At 42.8% G+C, this 17,196-nt stretch overlaps 1 protein-coding gene across 1 annotated transcript in view; it reads right to left on the bottom strand.

The window, feature by feature from the left end:
• Positions 1–10,175, bottom strand: part of IP6K3 (inositol hexakisphosphate kinase 3) — a 35,737-nt gene extending 25,562 nt beyond the window's left edge. Inside the window, exon 1 of the mRNA XM_020797959.3 lies at positions 10,039–10,175. The gene's annotated coding sequence lies outside the window, so the exon portion shown is untranslated. The remainder of the gene's footprint in view (positions 1–10,038) is intronic.
• Between the last annotated feature and the right edge of the window lie 7,021 nt (positions 10,176–17,196).

Below are 17,196 nucleotides of genomic sequence, written 5' to 3'. Positions count from 1 at the left end.
GGTACCTGAAAAGTATCGCCCCATGATCTTACAAAGGGGGCACTCTGACATGTTTGCTGCACACTTAGGAGTGAACAAAACACAGCAGAGAATCACACAGAATTTCTACTGGCCTGACATAGGGAAGCAGATCAGGGAGTTCTGTAAACAATGTGATGTGTGTCAAAGGCAGGGGAATAACCGCGACAGGACTAAAGCAAAGTTGTGCCCTTTGCCTGTGATTGACACTCCGTTCAAATGCATAGGGGTGGATATTGTGGGACCTTTGCCCAAGGCCACAAAGAGGGGGAACAGGTTCATTCTAACAATTGTGGACCATGCCACAAGGTATCCTGAAGCCATACCCTTGACTAACATTGAAACTAACACAGTGGCCGATGCTTTGGTGGGGTATATGTCCAGGATGGGATTTGCCTCAGAGATAATCACAGATTTGGGCGCATCGTTCACATCAAAGCTCATGAAACGCTTATGGCAGATCTGTGGAATTAAGCACAAGGAAACCACTGCTTATCATCCTGAAAGCAATGGGTTAACTGAGAAGTTCAATGGGACTCTAATGCGCATGATTAGGGCTTACTTGGCAGAGAATCCAAACAATTGGGACCAGAAGCTGCAATCCCTTTTGTTTGCTTATCGATCAGTGCCACAAGCCAGTACCGGGTTCAGTCCATTTGAACTTCTATTCGGGAGAAGGGTGAAAGGGCCCCTTGATTTGATCAAACAAAATTGGGAGCAGATCACCCAGGATGACCCACAAGACGTTGTGACATACATAGACACCTTGATGAATGACCTAAGGAGAAATCTAGAGCTGGCAGCAGAAAACCTGCAAGCTCAGAAGGTCAGACAGAAAACATGGTATGACCACAAAGCTAGAGAGAGGCACTTTGACCCAGGGGAGGAAGTGCTTTGGCTTAGGCCCTGCAGAGAGAATAAACTGCAGCTCAAATGGGCAGGACCATATAGGGTCATTTCCAAGATGTCAGACCTGAACTACCTAATAGAGCAGGAGGAGAACCAAGCAAGGAGGGTGGTTCATGTGAATGCCCTAAAACCCTACTACAGAGGGGAACAGAGGGTTTTATTCGCGATAAAAGCAGCTGAGAGTGAGGAAGCGGAATTACCCTTCTGGGAGGGTAGAGGGGAAGTAAAATACAACCCAGAGGAGGTAAAGATCAGTCCTGCACTCACCCAAGACCAGCAGCAAGAACTAAAAATGCTGCTTAGTAAATATCAACAGGTGTTTTCCAACAAGCCGGGGATAGTGAAGGGAGTGATGCATCGGATCCACACAGGGGATGCACCCCCGCAGGCAGTATCCCCATACCGAGTAACGGGACCCTATAGGGACAAGGTGCGGAAGGAGCTGGACGAGATGCTGAGGGAGAACATAATCGTCCCCTCTTCTAGTCCTTGGTCCTCTCCGATAGTCCTTGTGGACAAGCCTGATGGGAGCATTAGGTTTTGTGTCGATTACAGGAAATTAAACCGTGTAACCACTCCTGATGCCTACCCAATGCCCAGGCTAGACAACCTGATTGAAACCATAGGGGGTTGTCGGTTCATCTCATCATTGGACCTGGTAAAGGGATATTGGCAATTAAGAATTGATCCCAGGGATCAAGAAAAGACTGCCTTTTGCAGCCCTTTTGGTCTCTATGAGTTTCGAGTCCTGAGCTTTGGTCTCAGAAATGCACCAGCCACATTCCAAAGGCTGATGGACCAGACCTTGGCAGGGCTCAGTGACTTTACAGTGGCCTACATTGACGACATAGGGATCTTCAGTAATACCTGGGAAGATCACCTGATACACCTGGAGTTAGTGCTGCAGAGGTTAAGTGCAGCAGGGCTAACAGTAAAGGCCAGCAAGTGTCAGCTGGGTAGCCCAGAAATAAAATACTTGGGTCACATGGTAGGGGGAGGAATGATAAAACCCCTGGAGGCCAAAATAGAAGCAGTTCGTGATTGGCCTAGACCCAACACCAAGAAAAAGGTCAAATCATTTCTTGGGTTGGTGGGCTACTACAGAAAGTTCATCCCGAGGTTTAGCGAGATTGCGGCTCCGCTGACCGATCTGACGAGGAAGAAGGCTGATGACCGCATCCCGTGGACCAGCGACTGTGAGGCGGCGTTCCAGAGGTTGAAGGAGGCGTTAATCAACTATCCTGTCCTGCGTGCTCCAGACTTCGACCGGGAGTTCATCATCTACACAGATGCGTCTAACAGCGGGGTAGGAGCAGTTCTGTGCCAAGAGGATGAGAATGGTGACCAGCATCCAGTGTCCTACCTGAGTAGGAAACTTCAAAAAGGTGAGAGACATTTGGCAACCGTGGAGAAGGAGTGTTTGGCCATAGTCTACGCGATCCAGAAGGCCAAGCCTTACATCTGGGGAAGACATTTTATTCTTTGTACTGACCATTCACCATTACAATGGTTAAAGACAATGAAAACCCACAATAGCAAACTTATGAGGTGGGCTTTAAACCTACAGGACTATGACTTTGAAGTGAAGGTGGTCAGAGGGTCAGTGAACTGTGTTGCTGACGCCTTATCAAGAAGACCTGAAGAATGAAGACGGCGAAAGAACATGGACTATGTGTATATAATGATGACAAAAAGTAAAATGTACCTGTTTTTGAATTGGTTTGTATGAATAAAGGTAAATTGATGTATTATATATGGTAAATGTTTAAATGCATAATTGCTATGGTTAACTTAGAATGTAAGTATAAGTAAGTATGGTATTATATGGTATGTATAACTGTTGTTGTGTGTTTTATCAAGGTTGTTTTTTGGTGAAAAGCACTTTTAGCTTTCCCCCTACAAAACAACTTATAAAGAGGGGAGGTGTTACATAACAGCACTGATGTTACCTGTCTGTCATGGGTTTGGAGGGAAAGTTCCATCCTATGGGGAGTGGAAGGCGGGACATCAGGAGGAGGGGCTGTACTGTATAAATATGTGATGCCTGTGTGGTGAAGAGAAAAATGCTGAGACAGACTGTGAGACACTGGGTTGGGACGAAGCAGCAGCTGGGGAAGAAGAAGCTGTTGTGGGAGTCTGGGTGTCTGACAGGGTACTACTGTGTGTCAGAGTACCAGCCTGAAAGGTTCAGGGGTCTGTTGGTTAGCCAGAACTGATGGGTTCAGGGTCTGTGCTTTAAGTTAAAGGTTCTAGGTGAACCAAACTGTATGCTTGTGTGTGTGAGAATAAGCCACGTTACTTTATTTTATTCACCCGATTGTTTTATTTACCCTGTTTGTATTTAAAATAAACCTTATTCTTTTATTGTTTAAAAATCCATCCCTGGTCTGTGTGACTTATTATAGGGAATGGTTGGTGGCAGCTTAGTAACTGTGTGATAGATCCCAGTAGGTCTGGGTTTGTCACAGATGGATGTAGAATGTCTTGATCAGAGGTTTGTTTAGGAAATATGGATGGGGCAGGAAATGTTTCTGTATTTCACTGCTCTCCCCATGTTGCCACCTCACAAATACTGTATAGCATTCATGCCACACTTCATTTCTGTGCAGGTGATGAAAAAGGCCTATTCCTTGGACAGTAGAAAGTCACAAGCAGTGCTCTGGATGTTCCTGTGGAGGTTGATGATCTGGTTGCTTTGCACTGGTTTCTGCAGCCTTGTAAGCATCATGGAACACAGGCAGTCCCAACATGAACCAGAGCTGTTATGAGGCAATTACCTCCTGTTCACTAAGCCACTTTTCAAGGCACAGGAGCCCTACTGAGGTAAATGGCTAGCAAGCCCAAATATATCTTTTGTTTCCAGGAGATAGTCTATCTCAAATGCTGTTCATTCAAAGGGTGGGATCAGAACCTCTTTAGTCAAACTCCTAATATGACAGCCTGTTCTGTAAGCAGCTTATCTTTTTCCAGGCTTGCTCAGGGAGGCATCTATTAGTACCTACTACTCCAGTGACACCCCCATTAATTCCACCAGGGCAATCCTCAGTTGTACTATGGCAAGCTGGAGATACCACAGAACTCCATCAGTGGATTTCTGTACATAGATGGAGTTCAGTAGTTTTCTGGCCTTCTGACTTTCCAACACATGGTGTTTCTTTATTGTCGGCAAACAGTTGGTGGAAATCCCTTATATGTACTCTAGAATCCATTGACTTTAGTGGGACTCAAGAAGAGAACTCTAAATGGCCAGCCAGGCAGGTTAATGAAATCAGGGTCTGTGCCTCCTCCATTGTTCACTCAATTTTTTTGGAAACTGTCATGCCATTGTAAGAGTGATGTATCTCACTTCCTCATCTCTTGGGATATACAGTGGTGCCTCGCTAGACAGTTACCCCGCATGACATTTTTTGCTAGACATTGACTTTTTGCGATCACTATAGCGATTCACAAAACAGTGATTCCTATGGGGGAATTTCACTGGACAGTGTTTGGTCCCTGCTTTGCAAACTGATTTTCGCTAGACGACGAATTTGGCAGCTCCCTCTGTGCTCGCAAAACAGGTGTTTTCAGGACCTAAGCTTTGCAAGACAGTGATTTAAACAGCTGATCGGTGGTTCACAAAGCGGCTTTCCTATGACCGATCTTCACTAGACAACGATTGTTCCCCATTGGAATGCATTAAACAGGTTTCATTGCATTCCAATGGGGAAATGCTTTTCACTAGACAATGATTTCGCTAAACAGCGATTTCAGTGGAACGGATTATCATTGACTAGCGAGGCACCACTGTATACTGCACAGCCAGAATGTGAACCTTGTACCTACCTGCTGTTTTAATCTACAATTCCCATAATTTCTCATTATTGGCTCTGCTGGGGAGGGGGCTGATCAGAGTGGCATGCCTAAACATCCAGAAAGCAACAGAACAGCTTCTTGAACTGTGGTGTATAAGGTTCATTCTCTAGAGCAGTGGTTCCCAACCTTGGGTAACCCAGGTGTTCTTGGACTAAAACTCCCCAGAGCCCCAGTCAGCATAGCTGGTAGTAAAGGCATCTGGGAATTGTAGTACAAGAACACCTGGGTTACCCAAGGTTGGGAACCACTGCTCTAGAACTCAGAAGAGCTATTTGGACTACAAGTTTCAGAAGCTCCCACTGACCATGCTAGTTGGGGGATTCTAGAATTTGTGTCCGGAAAGTATATTCTGAGGTCTGGCAATACCCAAGTCATCAATAGCTTCTCACATAGGAAATTATTTCTTTAGATTTAAATGCAATACAGTACACACTGAATTATTATTTGCTTGATACTTTAATACAACCTAGAAACAGTTACCATAAATGTGAATATATGATCAGGTCTTTCAGATATTATAAAACTATCAATTCTGAATACTGTAGTTTGGTTTATCACCCAAACAGGAGAAAAGATGTTTACTTCAGCCAGCAGAGGGCAAGGATGTATGCAGGAGATGTATGCAGTCGTTTCTGTACTTTGTGACTTAAGCAGCAGCCAGAGAAAACAAATATGCCAATTTCTGTCATTCTATGCAAGCTGCGATAGCCCATAGATAAGGCCTATGATAGGGAGGCAGGAGATATTTAATAAGATGTATGGATGTAGTGTTATATATATGTATATAGATGTTTTAGTGTTTCTAGATTGATTTTATGTCTCCTTATTTAAATAATGTTCCATACTTTTGCTGGTCAATGACCGTAATAAAACATTTATTATTATTAATATGCCAATTTACATATTAAACTGTTTAGATTTGAGATCTTTTACTGAGGGCAAGATGCAAACAAGCATGGGGTCCTATGAAGCTCTTTACGTTCTTGTTGAAGAGGAAACTTCAAAGTATAGCTTGTTATGAGAAACTACATCTGCCAAAAGTCTTTTTGCTCACAAGTACTAACAATTCAGATCCATGCCCTTCTTTTGCTTTTGATGACCCTAGTTCTTATTCAGGCAACGTTCATACTCTTGATTACTGTTCTTACAAAGGCTAAGGTCAGAAAGAACCTATGGTAAAGGTGAAGGTTCCCCTTGACAATTTTTTGTCCAGTTGTGTTCGACTCTAGGGGGCAGTGCTCATCCCTGTTTCCAAACCATAGAGCCAGCGTTTGTCCAAAGGCAATCTTCCGTGGTCACATGGCCAGTGCGACTTAGACACGGAACGCTGTTACCTTCCCACCAAAGTGGTCCCTATTGATCTACTTGCATTTGCATGCTTTCGAACCGCTAGGTTGGTGGGAGCTGGGACAAGCAACAGGCGCTCACTCCGTCGCGTGGATTCGATCTTATGACTGCTTGGTCTTCTGACCCTGCAGCACAGGTTTCTGTGGTTTAGCCCGCAGCGCCACCACGTCCCCCTCAAAGAACCTATATTTGCCATTAATAATAATCAAACATGCAAACATTCCTCCAGTGTTGTTGATCATTCATTACATGATTAATGTTTCAAATTATGTAAGTGGCTTAAATATTTACTCTACCAGTTCACATACCATCCATATGGATATCAATGGGTCTATATCTAAGTGGATGGGTCTGGGGGCCTGTTCTCCCTTTATTTCCACCCACCATGTATTCTACCACTTGCTACTGCTGTGTATGCCACCAACAATGGGTAGCAGAAGTAACTGAAAGTCCACTTCATTATTTTGCTCAAAACAAGCAATTTGAGGTATCTGGGAGAGAGAGTCTTTCCCCACTTCCCTTTTTTGGGGGGCATTATTGGCAGGCTTCAGCATCCACAAGAAAAGGAAAGGGCCACAGGTAGCTGGCATGACACCCACCCTAGTTTACATGCTGAGACTTTTTGAGGAGCTGATATCACCTGTATGCCTGTGGGTATGTATACTTGTTTACGTAGTGGAACGGCCAAGCTGATCTCCTCTGTTCCATTTCTGAAGCTGCGGTTTCTTCCAAGTTCCGACATTCAGTGCTGACATCAATAGCTGGATGGGATACCACAGGCAGCCTCTTTCAGGAGCAATAAAGTAAGCAATGGTGAATGTTTGGTCCTCCAGATGCCATTGGGTTAGAACCCTAAGCATTGGTTTTGTTGGCTAAGGCTGATGGAAGTTGTAGCTTAACATTATCTGGAGTGCCCCAGATTCTGCACTCCTGCAGTCAGCCAATCAAATGATTTTGTTTACTCTTGTAACATTTTCTTTGGCCTCTCCTCCTTCTTTTTCCTCCCTTTTGACAAAATGACTGACTCCTGTCTGAAGCAATCAGTGCCATCCTTTAAAAACATCTACTACCTGTAACATAACAGCCCCTTGGGTGCATATGCTCTTTGCCAAAGCACCAAACAGGACTCACAAGCAATATGATGAGACAGTTAATTTAAATAGAAAAGTTGCAAACAACAGAGGGCACGTCACAATGGCTCAAGGAGAATAAAATAGTGAAGTAGTTGCTCTCTGAAGCTTAGGGCAAAAGCATAGTTTTTTGTTTGTTTGTTTTAAAAAAAGGAGTCCTTCTTAGGCTGCTTCAACATATCTATCAAAAACAAAACAAAAATAAAAGCAAAAATATGGTGGATGATCTCCTTGCAAACTTCAGGGCTTCCTGAAATAGTTTTTACCAGTGTTCAGTATTAAATTTAAGCACCTTTCAAGCTTTGCTGTCAGAAATTTAGCATAAAGGCTGTTCTGAAAGAAAACTCCGGGAAGCCACATAGCCTCTGTCCTCCCTCAAATTAACTGACTAAAACGAGCATTTCTCTTTTCTCTTTGCACAATTCAGTTTCCCAATGACAGCTGGTGAGTTATCTGTACACAGCGCACTCTGCTGCTTTATACATGCATTGCTTTACGATAAAAAAAAAACTTCTTACAGATATTGGGAAAGATTTGGCAGACTTTAGTAAGCTCTTTATATGTGTTTCCATATGGACATTTCATGTGCAATGACTGGGATGTAGCATTAGTCCTCTGTGTATTTCTAAGCCCGCTTTTGCTCCACTTTCCTCATCTGAAAGAATAACTGTCCTGGGTGACAGAGTGCTGCAAATGAAAAGCTTCATTCTCGGTGAATAGCCAAGTCCCAACACCAATGCCATAAATCCTTGTGTGCACAAACCCTGAGCCCTTTTAATCTTGTATTTCCTTTCCTGAAAGAATATGATGTTCATAAAGTTTATGGCTGGTCCCAGCATCCCTCATGTATAAGAGGCAAAGATACTGTTTGTTTTGATGAAGGATTTATAGGGCTGCTTTGCAAAGCTGGAGGATTGCAGGCAGGAAGGATGGGAGCTGCGTTAGCCAGGATTGATAGGCTGCTAAAGTGCTGTATCACTTGCCTGTGATTGCTTGGGCATCCGGGATAATAGGAGCGCTGCTGTTGCCTTGGCTGGTGTCTTGTGTGCCTTTAGTTAATATTCTACGGCTGTGTCCCTCTCATTTATTTATTTTTAAAAGGTATAAACTGTACTGTCATCCAAAACTAGATCTGTAGGTGGTGATATATATCTCATTTAAATGTTCAATGCAGTAATAACATTCTATAAAATGCCAGCCAAAGATGTATTTGGCTGAATGGCGATATCTTAGGAGCAGGGCTGAAGCCCACCTCTTCTGCACCACCCCTAGAACTTGGCAGACATGTTATTTCCGATCACCTCAATCAAACACCTCTGCCTTTCAGCTATCATTGTGGACCTGGGCCCGTTCTGCTCTGGAAAATGAAATCTGTGCTCAGCTTTTGCTAACTGAGGGGAAGAAATTAGTTGCAGCCACAATGTACTGTATCTGATCCAGATATACAAATCCCGTAACTCTCCTTGTGGTGACCTTTCTTTGTATGAGGGTACAACCTAGAATGAACTGGACTGTGACATGTTACTATGGAAAAGTCTTTCCAGCAAGATAGGTTTCCTCTTCCTCTTTCTTAATAGTTTTGAACAATGTTTCCATAAAACAAATTGTGATCTGAATCTGGGGTTGGCAAAGTACATTTCTGGGGAGACCTCTACGTCAGCTTTTTCGAAAATAAATCAAATTATATTTCACAACAGTGTTCTTAAACACTTCATCAGTGTCGCACTGATGCAGGACTTAACTGATTAGGAGAGTTACTCTTACAATGAGGATGCTCACAAATATAGTGACATTTTAATTTTTCTTTTATGATTTAGATGCAGTCTGGATCCGGAAAGTACTCTTCCTTTAATGAACCAGAGGAGTCCAGCAGTGGAACCTGAGAGAGAGAGGGAGCAAACTGTCTATGACGGTGCTTGCTTCGTTCCCTCCTCCTCCAGCACTGCCTCTGTCTGAAATATGAACAGGGGATGATTGGCAGATTTATGTAAGGTTAGCAGATAGCAGCTTGTCTGGCTGTATCACAAAGCATGCTTCATCTCAAAGGCAGTGGCAATTTCTCTAGAGAGTCCTTAAAACATATTGGCCAAAACCTTCCCACAGCTGGACACCTCAGGTAGATGATATTTCTGTTTTTAATGGGAAAACTGATCACTAACTGCATAACACCAAAGACTTTCCATGTGGCCTGCACCACTGTTCAGTTGGATCTGCAACCTCAAACTTGATGGGATATAGTCAGTTCAGTCCTTCCCTAAGGTTGTCACCATGCAATCATCACAAGAGTTTACCAGACCCCGAAAGGCCTGAACAGAAGTCACCACTTGGGTTCCCCTTACCAGGTATGTAGACAACACAAGAAAAAACCTTCAGAATTTCTGGGCAATTGCAATTATCCTATGAAACCAACAGGCAAGTATTTGCCCACTGTGTCCCTCCTTGGGAACAATGTACAGATGTGGCTGAAGAACACATGCCCTGAGAACTAGGACCACATCTCAAGAAGGTCCCAACTCCCTGTAAGAAAAACTGGAACTGGGCTACCTTTTGCAGAGCATTGTTCAACTTGGTAGAGCCTATCATTCAGGCCATTTCATTTTTGATGCCCAAGTCTGCCCCTTTCAGATCCAAATCCTGAAAACACTCTAAAGTTTAATGATCACCCTTGACAGCCTGCATATGCTTTCAGAACAAAACTAAGCATTTCTCTCTGTAACAAACAGCCATTGATTCATGCATGCACACAAGTATTGATATGATACCCCAAGTGATTACTCACCTAGCTGTACCTTCACAATTGCACCAGCTACAGTGGTTTTGTGAGCATCCCAAATTTAGCAGGGATGTTGATCTGTTCGGTTTCCTTGCAATAATGCAGTCTTGCTAAGAAGCCCAACCTCAGTATATGAGTCGGGGTGTAGGAGCAGGAAGGGAAATGGAACAGGAGGTATCACCTGACCTTCTTAGAAATTCTTGGCAGGAATCTATGAAGTCCAGCCAACAGCTGACGCAACTGTGCTGAGGGGCATTAACGGGAGACAACAACCATGTGTGCTGTGGGGGGAGACACATCCTTGACATTGAAGGAAACAAAATCTGTAGCCGGGTGTGGGCTGCTTGGAACTTTCTGAAATAAAACACATTTCCACCTTGCTTGGTAAAACAATGAAAACTGTGTGTCACATATATGTTTGAGAGTATGTGTACTGTATGTGATACTGTTTCCTGTATGGGTTTGGTCCATGATATTGTCCAGTATAATGACCTATACATACACTTGTTTTTATGCAGAAAAGAGCTTGCCTTACAGGAGGGATAATGTTCCAAATACCCTTGAAAAAGTTAATACCACCAGGAGGGAAAAAAACTGCTGAAAAATATTGGAAGCTTCTTCAAGAGATGGCTGGACAGGCTTGATTAAAACAGCAGTGTCAAACAGAAGGTCTTTGCTGAGTTTTGCAGCTGGCATCACCCAGAGCATGCCTTCCTTGCCTCCAACAATCATTTAAAGAAAGTACCATTGTTTGTTGGTTTTCAATCTTCTGCTCCCTGGCTTCTCTCCCACCTTTTGAAAAGCACTGTGCTCCATATGCAATTCTTTTGACATTTGCAGATTTTGATGAGATTGGGATGCGAGAACACCCAGCTCCTGTTGTTTTGTAGATAACTCACTCGGATATCCAACAGATGTTTGGGGACAGGCAGTTTCACAGACAGCTGGCTTGTATTCTGCTTCTTCTGTTAAACTGTATTATTTGTCAGACAAGTCTGGATGTTCTGGTGAAAAATGCCCTTTTGTGTAAGAATGAGTGGGAATGGGTTATGCCTATAGTCAGGGCAAAAAGCCATAACCTTTGTAGACTTGTTACATTCACATAAACCTAAACTGAACAGAAGAAAGTGGAATGATTTGAACTTTATCACATGTGTGGTATTTTCACCAGCAGCTTCCTGACAGTAGATCTCCTACTTGTACCCTACAGTTGGCTGGCCTCCAAAATCCCAGCTTTCCTACATTTTAAAAATGTAAACTTTTGCTTCCCTTTTTGTGAGGGATGTTGAACATTGCATTTCCCTTCTAAACTTACTGACCCCAATTAAAAGATGGCTCAAAGTGGACCCTACCCTTAAAGGCTACTAGAGGTATCTTTGTTTTTGTGAGAACGGTGTGCTTAGCTAAAAACAAGGGTCTCTTATCTGAACTGCTGCCTATTTAGAAACAGAAGATCAGCCATTTCTTGCTCCTTTGTCCCAGCTACCACTGCTAGAATTGCTAGACCTGATACCTGCCTCTCTTCCAGTGATCAATTTAATCTGCATTCTGCATCTTAGAACTGAGTCTATTGGCAAACCTCAGACTGCAACCTCTAACCTAATTTGGGGACTTCTGTGAGTTCTTTTTGTTACCCTTCTCATATTTTTGTACCACCTAGCTCAAAGCAAAGTTTTGGATCAGCTCCTCCTCCTCTTCCTCCTTGGTAGTGTTTGTTTCCTCCAGCGGAAGAGGTTATGGAAGACACACAGGGGCTTTATAATAATTTGTTTCAAAGTATATAGTATGACATGAGCAGGTGTTATAGGGACGTCCAGCGCTTGAAGCCAATGTAATCTCAATAGCAACATCATTCCAACTGCCTTAGGAAAACCAGATTGCTCTTGTGCATCTTTTAAAGGAACTGTTAAGGGGCATATTATAAAATATGACACAGGAGGTCTGTGAATAGGAAACAGAATAGGAAAAAAGTTGATAACAGCAGCAGAAGAGGAGGCTGAACAAGAGTCTCATGGCAGTTGTGTATATTGAAAAGAGACTGACAGAAAGAGGCTGACAGTAAAGGAGAGTGAAACCATATGAGTATCATATGGTGATTATGTATTTTTACCCTACAGGGCAAATAGCATCTTCAGGAAGATGCTAACTGAGGACATGGTGCAAAGAGAAAGCTCCCTCCTGGTGGGACTCCCAGCATTTCCTGTGAGGCAAGGTGAAGAGAGGAAAGGCAAGCCAAGGTGGGTAAGAAGTTAAACAAGGTGAAGTAAATCATGGAGAGGCAGAAGTTTTCAATGGTCTTTGTTGCTCTGGCTGTTGGGAAGTCTTTCTCTTTGGAAGAGAATCATATTTCTCTGGTTTTAGCTCTGGTTCCTGCTCCTGGACAGCTAAAGCTGGCATTCTCCAAGGTACATCAAAAGCAAAGTTGAGACCTATTGCTCCTTCTGTTGAGTTCACATTTGCCCACTGGGTGGTGGATATAGGCTTTGCAATCATATACATTTTGGGAGTGCTAGGTCAGGGATTTCATGGTTCCCCCTCCCCCCCCCCCCGGCAAGTAGTACTAGTGGCATGTGTCAGGATCCATTTTCAGAATAACTGCTAAATCTGCAATATGAGTGATGCCAAGAAGATAGATCCCCTATGCTAGCATGAACCTCTGATCAAGAAAAGAGCTACAACCAGAGCAAGCCACCTGGAGCAAAGCAGATTGTTGAATGGCAATGGGTCAGAACAGGTGATGCAGTAAGCACTGATACTTGAAAAAGCCTGCAAAATCAGCCTGGCCCTCTCCTGATACATACTCTCACCTCGCCTCTGGAACAATCTGCCTCCGGAGATTCGTGCGGTCCCTTCGCTGGGTATTTTTTAAAAAATCAATTAAAAAGATGGATGTTCAGGCAGGCCTTCCCTCCAGTTAATATCTGATTCTTTTTTCTTTTCTTTTTATGTTTATTTTTTATTTTCTCTTCACCGTCTTGAAGAACTGGCCATTGGATATAATAATTTCTTTTTGTTTATATTTATTTGTTGTTTATGTCTCTGTAAGCCGCCTAGAGTGGTCGTAACACCAGATAGGTGGGATATAAGTAGAATAAATAAATAAATCATTCTTGGAGTTGGACATGACAGCCAAGACATTCTGTGCATTCCATCTGTATTCCAGCAAGTTCCTGTAGTGGTAGATGTTTCCCCTGAGCTATTGGTGCTTAAAAGCCCTCTCCACAGCCACGTAAACTCATGCTGGATGCATGGACCAATGTCACTTTCTTTAATTTGTAGGTATTGGGGAGAATGCCAGCCTTTAGCCATTCAAGAGCAGGAACTAAACTAGATTCAGAGGATGGTTATTTTCTTTTTCTGCTTTTCAAAGAGTATATGCTACCAGATCATTACGTCATGCTGCACAATTTGGCTTCCATTGATTCCTTTGGCTAAAACATGCTTTCAAATTATCCGTCAGTTTTGATTAGAGAAAAAGTTTCTCTTTACAAATGGATTTTATTTAAGACTTGAGAGGGACCACGCCAACCACTGGACTTTATGTTTTAAAATTAATGATATGGCTTGGCTTCTTTGTGAAAGCTGAGACTTACATATTTTCATGTAGACTGTATGACTAGAAGTTCAAGCAAATTTTTATTTTATATATTTTAAATGTTTGGGTCACCCTCCACTGTTCTCCCTGTTTCTTGCTTGTGTAACTTCCTGCCTGATGAAGACTTCCATTAAACAAGAAACATCCAGATTTATAATTCTTCATTTTCCAAGGGGGTAGGGTGGGAAATATAGTGTGGGGCTGCATCTTGACATGTCTATCTTTGGAGAACAGAAAATGGAGGAGACAGAAAGTGGAGCTAAGAGAGGAACAATGGGAAAAAAGGTGTCATCTCAAGGACACTGAGGCATGAGAAAAATATCTATAATTAAATTATTCTGTGACTACATTGCAATTTGTGTTGGGGTTGGCTCGGTAATATGAAAGTACTTACTGGTGACAACACAATGTAAAGTTAAGGGAAGCCTAGCCTTTTTCCATGGGCATTTCTTTCATTTCATTCAGCTAAAAGGGGATGATTCACTTCAGATGGCATTGCTTGTCACCATTTTCTGAGACCTGTCTCAGTTCACAGGGGCAGTCAGGAGCAGGTCTATATTGATGGTGACAGTGGCATATTCAGTGGAGTGCAGTATTACAATAGGATAATTCCCTTCAACTTAAACACCTGTTGCTTCTGCTACTCCAAACCATTTTTATATTTTTAAAATTATGTTTGTCAAATTTAGTGCTATATTAGATGAGTGGTAGGTCACTTCTAAAAAAAGAGCAAGACGGGAAAAGGTGATACTAAGAAAAGAAATTGAACCAATTGGGAATTGCAGTGTGTGGACTCTTGCAACAGGATAATGGATCATACTGATGCGGCATATCCTATATGAGCAGCACACTTTTTGATCAGAAACCAGCAGGGACCCAGTTTACAAAACATAGAAGGAAACTGGGCATTCTTCCTGGTGTAGTTGAACTCTTAGTCATAGACAATGGTCACGCCGATAGAGGGACCAAAGGGATCCAATTATCGAGACGTGGCTTTGCCAACTTGCCTGGATTAACACATAATGTTGAGGGGCCAAATGCAAGGATGGCCAAGGGGTGTGGGCTGGTTGGAGGCCATTTAAAGGGGTGCCCTCCCATTGTCCTCCAGCGGCCATGCTGAACTGGCAAACCCACCTGCCCGCACTGGACTAGGAGTGTCAGCCAAGCGAAGGTGGTAGCATCTGGTCACACAGGGCGGGTCGTGCAGATTCAAAGGTACTGGATATTGGTTTCTTGGGCAGTGGCAACACATTCCAGTGCATCTTGACCAGTAGCACGCCCGGGCACGCAACCACGGTGCTGGGAGGTCAGGATGCACTGGGGACAATCCTGGACCTCGGAAGGCACAGAGAGAAGGAAGGGGTCTGGGGAAATTCGGAGGCCGTTAGTTATTCCATGTCGATAACAAAGGGAATAACTGAGGCCTGAGCCCAGCCTCGCAGCTGGGCAAGAACCAACCTAATACCCAGCAAGGAATTTGAATCCGCATTACAGCAGGACCCCCCTTTTCCCAGAAGATTGGCATGTTCATGAAAATGGAATGAATATAATAAAGTGTGTCCCATGTTTAACCCATGTACCTCGTCTAGCGTGGATATTCCGGGATAAGTGGGCAATGCTTGGGATCTAGAAACAAACAGGGCAAACAGTGCTGCTCACTAACACCCAGCATTACAAGAGAAGTATGCAAAATTGCATCCCCCCCCACATATATCACCCCCATTAATCAGTCCAATAGGTGCTACACTTAAAAGTATATTAGAGCAAAGAGGGTGATCCCTTTGCTCTAGGTGATCTTATAAAGGAAAGAGCTGTGTTGGATAAGACAGCCTGGATGAGCAGGTAAACAGCGTGCAAGCCTGGCACCACATGGTTCCCATTTGCTAGAATGCATGGGGCAGAAGCAGCAATAATTTCTTTCCCTGTTTCTCCTAAGCTGCTAGCCTTCAGCCTTCACCTTGCTTTGCTTTTTAAAACATTCATGCCCTGTTGTTTTGGAGAGCTCTCTTTAAAGAACATTTCTTCAGGCTACAGGAAGAGTTGAGGAGCAGGAAGAGAGAGCAGGGCATTTGTTTCTTTTAAATGATTCTAAACCACTGCCAAGACGGTGCAGGAAAAGGGCTAGAGGTTGAGTTCCCATCCTGGACATACCAACCTTAAACGGGCAGAAACGCTCTTAATTTCGACAGAGGTGCTTCCAGGTTATTCACAGCACTGTAGACAGCTCTTCTACTTAGGAAACTGGGTTAACAAACCCCATTAATCAGGGCTCTGAATTTCAGACAATAATAGATATTCCAGACAATATAGCAACTTCATCTGATGCTTCATCTACAGACCTGAAGCAGGAGGTAGAACGGGCAGTATATCTTCAGATGATAATTTTTTATGCTTCCTGAGATTAAACAAAAGGTTTTTTGAAAAAATAACAAAGCATCAATCCCTACAGATACCATTCTAGCCCTGCCCTTTGTTAGCTTGTATGATATTTACAAGAGAGTTATTCATGTAAAGGAACATTCAGTAATAGGATCTCATACGTGCAGCCTTGAAGTAAGGCCACCCATTTTTTCCACTGCATCATATTACCACTTTTACTGCTGAGTTATCTTGTGCTGATATTGATTTGCATTTAAACTACTTCAGATTCAGTAATGCTGTGTTAATTAGCAAATGTGAAACTGAAGCCAGGGTTACCGTATGTCTTGTTGCCACATAATGTTCTATCTAGCAAGCACTTGGAAGGATATATTTTGAAAGGCATGCAATTGTGTCACTCCTTACTTCTCAGAAGCCAAAATGTTTTTCTCCTTACCTTACCAAATGCTGCCTGGAAACTATGGGCAGATACTCTTTGGTTCTCTCTAGTGGCCAGTTCTGACATTGCATTTTGAAAATATTTGTGGAAAGACAAAACAGAAAACCAAACAGTATTGTGTTTGCCACTTCGATTTAACAAGAGAATGACATAAAACCCTGAATACTATCTGTCAAAACATCATTAAAAGTGTCTGTAAAATGCATTTTAAACATAATATTTAAAAGTAATTAGTTGGTAATCTTTACACTGAAGTAATGCGCTAGTGTGGTATAATGGATAGTGCATCAGGAAATTTGGTTTCAAATCCCTGCTTGGTAAAATCACTCCTTAAATATCTCACATGTCTTGCAAACTCTACTAAGGTCATCATAAGTTGAAACTGACCTGATGGCATATGTAGGTGTTACTCACTAAAACTAAAAAGTAACTTTTAAGCATTAGTTATTTTACTCATTAGTCAAAATTAACTAGTTACAGGTAACTGTTGCTTGTGACTAGTCACCAGCAAACTTTTCATCCATCCCCTCACTTGTCCATCTGGTACAGGAATGGGGCAATGTGGGGCAGGCTTGGAGCAATATTTTTGTACATTTGGGATGGTTGGGGATTCCACAAGACTCCAGCACCACAGGGATTTTGTAAATTGTAATCCAAAGCCACAAATATACATACCTCTCTCTCAAATATATATATATAAACACTGGTTCACAGATGGTTGTGCAGAGTGGTGTCTGTGTATGCAAAGTAT

The sequence above is a fragment of the Pogona vitticeps genome, chromosome 4, assembly GCF_051106095.1.
Source record: "Pogona vitticeps strain Pit_001003342236 chromosome 4, PviZW2.1, whole genome shotgun sequence".
NCBI classification, from domain to species: domain Eukaryota; kingdom Metazoa; phylum Chordata; class Lepidosauria; order Squamata; family Agamidae; genus Pogona; species Pogona vitticeps.
This window is presented reverse-complemented; position numbering and strand designations above follow the sequence as displayed.